The sequence below is a fragment of the Podarcis erhardii genome (assembly GCF_964252035.2).
Source record: "Podarcis erhardii genome assembly, chromosome: 3".
NCBI lineage: Eukaryota > Metazoa > Chordata > Lepidosauria > Squamata > Lacertidae > Podarcis > Podarcis erhardii.
In genome coordinates, this window is record NC_138507.1 from 83,545,921 (window position 1) to 83,555,588 (window position 9,668).

Consider the following 9,668-nt stretch of genomic DNA (forward strand, 5'->3'; position numbering starts at 1 on the left):
TACTGCGAATCAATTTCTGATGTACTATATGAAAGTCTAGTTGCAATTTCTTTCTTGGGATACGTGAATCCAAGCTTAAACCAAAGAGTCTCTCTAAAGAGATCACTGTAAGAGTGGAGGGTCTTGAGTATTCAAATTGATGAATGGGAAAGAAAAGGCATTAAATTTTCCCTAAACGTGTCTTCCTTTATTTCTCCCCTGGAAGCCTACACTGCTGCATAAGCTTGCCCAGTTCCAAATTCTATCACACCATCTCTTCAGAGCAGACTCCTGCTCACTGTTGCTATAACATGCAGTTTAAACTATGAGGAGATAAGATGACATCCTCTTGTTGCACCCCTCTTGTTATTTTAACAGGGACAGTTTGCCACCCCCTCACAGGAACATATTAATCCCAACAACGTCCTCAATGGAGAAGTAGAAAGCTCTTATAAACATGGTTAAAGACAAAACACCCAGTTATATACTGCAGCTACTTTGTACTTTCAGAGGTTTACTTCCTTACATGGGTTTGGTGTTTTGCTTGCTATCTTGGCCCAGGGTTTAGGATGGGTAGCCAATGTGTTGTGGACTACAGTTCCCATCTTCCATTATGATTGGTCATGCTGACTGAGGCTAATGGGACTTGTAGTCCAAACATCCTGGAAATAGCCCCTTTGGCTATCTCTGTTTTATGAGATTTCCTATACTGAGAATCTAGCTTCCAAGGATAGAAAATTAAGCTTGTCTTCTGTACCCCACTTGAGTCTTCACACCATTTACCTACTTCACTCCAGATTTGTGTAGCGTTTGTCCCTTAGCCTTTTCTTCTCCAGAAGATGTCCCACAAGGCAGTGGAAATATAGGATCAGAGTTTTCCTTCTCCTTCCCAGGTTCACCAGCCCCATCAGCCCCTTACTTCCCACTATAGTATGTGCAGAAACTGTCTTCTTGACCGTTGGACCCACTATTGGTCTTGTAGCCTCAATCCACCAGAGCCTATTTTCACATGCAGGGAAGTCCCTAGCAGGGTTTGAGACCCATCGGCTACCCTCACCTAGCCAGCCAGTTGAAGCCTGGGTGTGGCCCCTGTCACCTGCTGACATTTTCCAGGAGCTACAGCGTGCAGGGTGAGGACCAAATGTGGACAAACTATCCCGAAGGAGCATAACATTCCCCCCACCAGGGGTACTATCCCTCCCCTAACGCTCAATACACCCCTTTGCAGATCAAGCTGCTGTTAAAAAGCTAGTTCTAAGCTGGTAATTTTACAAGCTATGGGGTTGTGGAAACCTCAAGATGCTTCAAAGATTGTTGGGAGCGTCCATTTTAATTTCCCACAATACCCTGGGCCACCTAATATAGTGTCATTCCAGGGCTTCTGCTTCCTGAAGTGGAGGTCCTGAAGTCAATGCTTGTGGGCTTTGCTGGGGCACTGAAGCTCTGGCAACTACCTGAGAATGCCAGGTGCCAAAATGAAGCCTGCATCCTGCAAGTATCCATTTAAAATAAAATCAGACTTGCACTGTTTCCTGCCTCTGGGTTTGTATAAACATAGCTTTAATTTTTAATACAGGTTTTCCCCTCAGTTGTGGATTTTGGATTGAATGTCTCTGGAGATGATTGATCAAGCAAAACAATAGATCTGAAGATTAAAATCTTTTCCTAGAAACCCTCTGGACTGGAAAAGAAGCTTTGGGGGATTTCTCCTGCGTCTAGCGAGACGGCGCTTCCTTCCTGTTGCTGAGGTTCAGTTCAGTTGAACAGCTTCAGTCTGAAGCCCTGGCTCATGTTGCAGCTTGCTGCGAGACACAACTGCATTGGCCTCTTCTGGCAGAGGTGAGAAGGCAGACCTGTATCTACAGTCCAGAACAATGTGCCTCGTGGGGTAAATGGTGCAAGTGATGCAAGAACAAAAGGGAAGTAGCTTCCCTCCCTGAAGCTGTTTCTGTTTTAAATGCATTCTCTGTCTCTCTTGTGTATCCTCCTAACATCCTGCATGTTGATGCCAAACAGTACCTTCTAAAGTGCGTGACAAGGATGCTGGCAACACTGAGCCCCTTGCAGAGCAGTTAATCCACTCTGGAGGGGAAAAGGAAACCTACAACAGAAGCTAAGTCTCAGTATTGTTAAGCGGGATCAGGTAGAGGGGAAAATGGGAAGAGCTAAATGTAAACAAAGTCTCTGTGTCTGAGGATGGAGTGGCGCAGGGAGAACAAAATAGACATTAGAAAAAGAACTCTTGAAATGCAACCTAGTGCCGTCTTCCACAACTTGGGGCCCTCCAGATGTATTGGACTACAATTCCCATCAGTCCCAGCTAGCACGGCCATGCTGGCTAGGTCTGATGGGAGTTGTGGTTCAAAATATCTGAGGCTACCAAGTGGTGCAAGGCTGATCTGGCAATGGCAAACACGTCAAAGTAGAATTGTTTGGGGATTCGCAAATATCTGATGCAAAGGAACTAGATCTACACTTTCTGGGTTAATGTGTGAGTCAGCAGTTAGCTGTTTCCTTTGGCACTTTTTGAATGTCCCAATATGGTTCTGTGCTCAAAAGTACAGTGGTACCTCCGGTTGCAGACGGGATCCGTTCCAGAGCTCTGGTCAGATCCCAAGGTTTTTGCAACCGGAGGTGCCTGTTCTGTAGAGTCCTTCTGCGCATGTGCGCACAGCGAAACCCAGAAAAATACTTCCGGGTTTGCCATGTGCATATCCCAAAGGATCTGTAACCACAGGTGCATGTAAGAAGAGGTACCACTGTATATCCAATTACATTAAATACCAGAAACTGACTGGTTCATCCATCCCTACACTAGAGCTACTATGTTGACCACATTTAATCAGAGGGTGTAAGTCTCAGAAAGAAATAATGGGGAGCCCCTGCCTATCACTGCCCAGTGCCCCCAACAGATTATGCCCAAGGGAAGGTTTTTCACCCCTGCTGTGGAGAAGGAACTCAGTCTTAAAAAGCCAACCAAAGGAGGGTGGGGGAACCAGTATGAAAAACAGATGACAGTGCGCACCCCCCCAATAATTACATTTAGGTAAGGTAAGGTAAGAAGCTGTTGCTTCTGAAAGCTTTTCCTGATGTTACCCCAGTTGTTAGGAAGTTCCTAGTTCAAATCTCTTCTTGGCCATGAATTAATAGCTGGCCTTCAGCAAACCACTATTGCCCTATGGGAATAATGTGGGATGTGATAGATAAGTAGCAGTCAAGTACAACATTCCTTGTTTTCCTAGAGAAGACATGCGGGGGAATGTTTGGTCCAGCCAGTCGAAAACTTCCTGTTTCCTCCTGGCCTGGAACATCCTTCCTCTTACATGTGACTAGAGGTGGGCGTGACCTTACCTGTTCAGGTAACAAAAGGGCAAGGCACACAGCACACTTCCCTTCTTTTCAACTCTTCTCCATCTTCCTTTCGTTATGTGAGCTGCAGTGACTGCTAGTCTGCAGTCACTAGGATTATCCCTCCCTATGGGGTAGATCCAAATGTATATACTTTGTAACTAAGTCTGCCTTCAGGGATCCAAATGTGAACTGATGATGTGAGTAATCTTTTATATACTTTACACAAGATTGTGTCATGTTTATTCCTTTAAGAGGGATATAAAGGGGACTTATCAGGAACCAAATAGTAAGAGGCTTAAACAAGCCTGCAACCAGCTACCTGTTGTGAGGCTGGCACACCTTACAGGATTGTTGAAGGTATTGTTGATATAGTATGTAGAAATACCCTGGCAATTGTATGTAAGTCACAGTGTTACCTAAATGATGGTTTAATGGTAAACTTGTCTCTATCTGCTCACACGAACTCCTGCATGGCTTCTCCCTCGCACCCCACCTCCCTGTGCAGCTCAGTACTATGCATTGTGGTGCATTCCAAACCTGAACTGTGGTTTATTTCCAAAAAGAAAGATATTCAACCAAACTATGAGTGGTAAGCTAGAAATAAGCCAAAAACCTGTGTACAACACCATAAGCTATAGGCTACATGGAGAGCCATCAGGGAAGAATGGGGCACATTTACTCCTAAATGTGCAACCCAGGACATTGTCTATTAGGAACTCTCATCCTCTGAAATGTGCATTATTATTAATGATGCAATAACAGGAAGTGTAACTCTCTAACAGTTTGACTTCACCCCAAAAGGCACACTCCTCCATTGTCTCCCAAGACAGATGACAACAGCAGATGCAACAGAGGCAGAATAGAGAGCAATGTGACCTCCCTCTTTTGTATCTTCTGTTATTTTAGAGCAACTTTCAAGCTATTTCATGCATATTTGCCCCCTTCTGCCGTGCGTAATGAAGGGGACTGGCCAGCCTCAAGTGATCAATCAGGCACCCCTGAGGCTGAAATGAGCCAGCAAGTTGTTCATGACATTCCCACATGTTTCTGCTTTCGGCACTAATGGGAACCTTCTGTACTGCTGGCCCAGCGCTCCCTTCAACAGCAATTGCCAGTGCAATCAGGACGAAAAATGCACAGCTACGCACAGGATCCCAAAAGCAGGCTTGACCCCTGGGACAATCTCAGCCTGTGTTGACCAGAGTCGGTATGACTGAAGGTTTTTCAGCGTGAATATGTTTCTACAACTCTCTCTTCGTATAGCACTCCTAGAGTATGTGCACACAGCAGCTGGCGGTGCTCCTCGTGCAGCGCTGTGCTCTAGTACAAAAATGGAAATACTGGGAGCATTATCATAGTGGACAAGGTGTTTAGAGTCTTTCCATAGTGGGGCTGCCTTACCATATTGGTGCTAGTGTTCAAAATGCAAGTTTAAGTTTAAGTTACTAATCCGAAGTAGGAATCCCTTCAAAAAAGTATCCAACTTCTCCCATTTCAAATTTCTTCAAATTTGGCATTTAGTCCCTTGCAATAGTCACTACAAAAAAACTGAAAGCAACAGCCCTCTTATTTTCCCAGTCTCAGTAAGTATTATCTCGCAGCAAAGAGGGAGAATATCCCTCCCTCTGGATTTTCTTGGATTCCAACTCCCATCAACATCCAGAGGGCCACAGGTTCCCTGCCCCTTTCTTACAGAGTGATTCTTAAAGGTAAAGGTAAAGGGACCCCTGACCATTAGGTCCAGTCGTGACCGACTCTGGGGTTGTGGCGCTCATCTCGCTTTATTGGCCGAGGGAGCCGGCGTACAGCTTCCGGGTCATGTGGCCAGCATGACTAAGCCGCTTCTGACGAACCAGAGCAGCACACGGAAACGCCATTTATCTTCCCGCCGGAGTGGTACCTATTTATCTACTTGCACTTTGACATGCTTTCGAACTGCTAGGTTGGCAGGAGCAGGGACCGAGCAATGGGAGCTCACCCTGTTGCGGGGATTCAAACCGCTGACCTTCTGGTCGGCAAGTCCTAGGCTCTTTGGTTATCCCACAGCACCACCCGCGTCCCTCCAGACGTGATTCTTACCCTTTCATTTTGGTCTAATCATCACAAACAAGCAACAATAAAACTTAAAAGCCTCATTATTACCCACCAGGACAAGGAGGGCTGGTCCACCAGCGTTCCCCTGGCAATTGGATTTGTTGGCACCTGGGAATGTGTACTTTTATCTGCATTATGGCTGAGCATTAGCCATAGATTTAAAGCATGTTGCTTCCCCATGGAGAAGCCGGGAAGCTGTAGTTTGTTTAGAGAGTGTGAGGAATAAACTACAAATTCCAGGTATTTTCAGGGGAAAGAACGCGTTTTAAATGCATGGAGAGTATGCAGCTACAGTATATGCACTTATCAAGATCAATAGGGACTATGTGAACATTGCACTGTGTAATAATAGCAATAGTACCCACAGATCTCCCCTTGCTGGACCCTGCAGTATGAGTTACTTTGAGTGGTGATTTGGACAAAGCAATAATCTTTAGCCATAAAATAAAAAGATGGCTAAATATCCCTAAGCTATATTTACCAGTATTTCCATTAATAGAACACTGGCAAATGACATGTGTAAGAAATGCATTTTGCCAAACCCATAAATGCTGTGTGAGAGCAGTTAACACATGCCTTTGTATGACTGACATGGTAGATTGCTTCCATATCATATGGTAGGAACTTTTTCTGCCAGGGGAGTATTAAAAAGCACAAAGTGGGTTTTATTCTGCAATTTATTGTAGTCTGCTTTCCATCATCGAGTGTAAATATTTCAAACGACAAGACCAGTTTCCTTAGAGAGTGATATTATGTTTCTCCTCTTCCTGATAATGGGAGTTTTAAACAGAGCCATTTATAGCCATTGTTTTACTATCTTTTAGCCTATGCAAGTTCCTAGGACAACTTCAGAATATGTCACAAGAGGAGCTATGCTAAAACAGCCTATGCAAATACCATGCAGCAAGAACTATGCATTTATCCTATGATCAATAAAATATAGTAAGCATTTTTAACACTCTACAAAATCCCCACATGTATAACATCAGCTCCCTTGCATGGCCCATGTGGTATAGAGAAATGGTCTAACTACTAAATAAACTGACCATATAAACACGAAAGGAAAATAATAATGCAGACCCTTTACTTTTTTATATCTTCTATATACCTATATACACACACATGAGCACAAACACACATAAACATATGTGTAATCAGAGCACATAAGGATGTGGAAGTCAAGCAACCTTTCACTGCAAGATACACTCAAGCAATGTGATATTTGAGCACTTTTACACTATTGGAGTTTGGGAATTATGGCTCTTCATCCTGCCCCTGGGACTCTTCTGTGTCAGGTATAGCTTACTGACAAGCTTGTGGTCACTGCTGAGTGGTTTGCCTGTCTGCTTGGCATAAAAACCACGTACTAAGTCACTCAAAACTTGGCTGGGTAGCTCACAAGTTTAAGATTACATTAGGTTTGGCAAGAAAGATGGCAGGGAGGCCGCACAACTTTGTTTTCTGGGTGGCTCAGCAAATTAGTGCTTCAGATTATTTTGCTCCTAAGGGAAGGAGAGCGGTACAGCCTGCATATTAAACGTGCATAAGTGAAATGGTCTGGTTCGTTCCTCCCCTCCCCCTTTTTAGATGTGTTTTGTGGCTAAGCCATCATCCCCAGGAAGCAAAATCACACAGAAAGATGACACAAAATGGATGCCAGAAGCTTCTGGAATGTATGGAAAATAATGCTTGCTAGCTTATTGTAGCAAGTCTCAATTAGCTGTGAGAACACTAACATTATTGTGTTAAGCATAGAATATAATAGGGAACTATTTTCAGCATTATGTAAATATGAAACCTATCAGTGCCGGAATTGTTTGTGGCTTTGAGCAGTATTTGTAAAAGCTATCTTTAGCAAGCTACATATGCAAATCGGCCCCAGCTATGACAGGCAAGTCAGCATTGGGAAAGGTGGACTTTCCCTACTTAGCGTTGTAATTTTATGTTGTGAACCGCCCTGAGATCTATGGATAAAAGGTGGTTTACAGGAGACAGCTGTGTATGCACCATGTTGAAAAGCATGTTTTCCAGCTGCCATAAAGAATCATCGCAGCTATCATTCACAGCACCCTTAAACTACAGTTCCCAGGATTGTTTTTTTTTTGGGGGGGGGAGTAGGGATGTGTGTACACAGATTATTCAGCTAGAGAAAGAGATGAGACAGGAAGTGTGCATATTCAAGAAAATATTCCATATTCTCCCTTTCTAAGCAGTCATCCCTCCAGAAGGTGACTGGGAGGAAGCAGAAACAGTAGGCATGACACAAGCTTGGTTGATAAACCAAAACAGAAGCAATCGATAGCAATGTGGATAAGAAGCAGAGTGCTGAAGGGGGAAATGGGCCTTTAAAGCTATATTTATAAGGTTTGGACGTTCTGGAGTATGCACAATTTTGTTGTAACACCATCTCCGCTATAGGAACACCACCACAGATGGGATAATAAAGATTTACAAGGGCTGCCATCAGGACCATCTATTTCTCTTGAAAGATATCAAATATGCGAATGCATTCATTTAGTAAGATAGTTGTTGCCTACGGAAGACAAAGTTTGATGCTGTGAAGTCTGAAAGGATTATCTAATCATAGATCCAAACAAGAATTGGTCAGATGCCCAGATTGCAACAAATTGCCTGTATTAAATTGTTTATATAAGTGGATTTGGGCAGGTGGGAACTGGGAAGGGGTGAGGACAACTTGAGGCTTCACTGCTATGACTTGAAACTCTCCAGACTCTTTATGCTGCCCATGTTCAGTTCAGGTTCCTTCTCCAATATGCATAGACTTTACATTCTATCAGTCGTTCACCAGAAGCAGTGCCTTGAAGCAACTCACTTTGCCACTATGCATATAGAAATATACTACCACAGCAGGCAATTCCATCAAATCTCATTTAATATTTCAATTTCAGATGTTTCAAGAACAGCATAATATGTAAATTCATGATTTATAAAATATTATATTTCTATTTAAAATCCAGAGATTAAAATAACAGCCTCAAAGAGCAATTCTCCCACAGCTTACATACTTTCCAAGAGGAAAGGGAAAAGAAAAGTGCACATCAATTTAACCTTCCATGCCTGTGCAGGCAATGAAGACTAGCTTCCTAGTCACTCTCAAGATGATTAATGACCATCAAGACATCCATTGTCACCAGTGGATTTTATGTTTGGAGATTCCTAGCAAAGTCTTAAAAATTAATACTAGTAGAAATGTGTTTAAAGAGACGAATGCATTATTTCCCTGTTCCAATTTCCTTGGCGACATTCACCTATGGGCCCCGATGCACAACTTATTCATTGCAGATTAAGCCTGTACAGTGGTACCTCGGGTTACAGATGCTTCAGGTTACAGACGCTTCAGGTTACCGACTCCCCTAACCCAAAAATAGTACTTCGGGGGTTAAGAACGTTGCTTCAGGATGAGAACAGAAATCATGTGGCGGCGGCGCGGCGGCAGTGGGAGGCCCCATTAGCTAAAGTGGTACCTCAGGTTAAGAACAGTTTCAGGTTAAGAACGGACCTGCAGAACAAATTAAGTTCTTAACCCAAGGTACCACTGTAAAAGGAATGAGGCGATCATGGATGTGTTCTGCTACAGAGAGCCCATGAGTATATGTTGCCAAGAAGCAGCAGCAGCATTTAAAACTAAAACCAATTCCAGAGTTAGCTGCACTTTTTTCAGCCCAGTCAAAACAGGGCAATGCCTGAGACATATGGCGATGCTTTAAGTTGGTGTTGTGCAGTCACAAATAAGGCTTCATGTGAACCAGCCACCATATGGAGAATTGGGAGTGTTGGCATGCCTCAACAAACCTATCTGAATAGAAGTCTGGGGTGGCATTCAAGACAATCCTGCTTAGCATAAGAACATAAGAAGAGCCTGCTAGGTCATAATTCTCAGTAAACGTTCACATGATTGGACTCCACTGGTGGATTGATAATTCTTTTACAGCATAACCAACAATATGTGGCTGAATGGGTGTCTAGTGTAAATAAATGTGTTAATGCAGGCATATGACATCTGCTGCACATGAGTAACTGCTACATTCTTAATGGGCTTGAAGTAATCCAGTCCAATGACTTTTCCCCCTGGGGTTTCAGACTTCATTAGGGTTGGGGAAGAAATTAGATTCAGTTCACATTTAAAGGGGAACATACCGAAATTGCACATTCTGGAACAATAGGAGAATTGAAACACAGCCAAAATTAGCTTCAAAATTAGCAATTCTATGAATTTTGCAGTG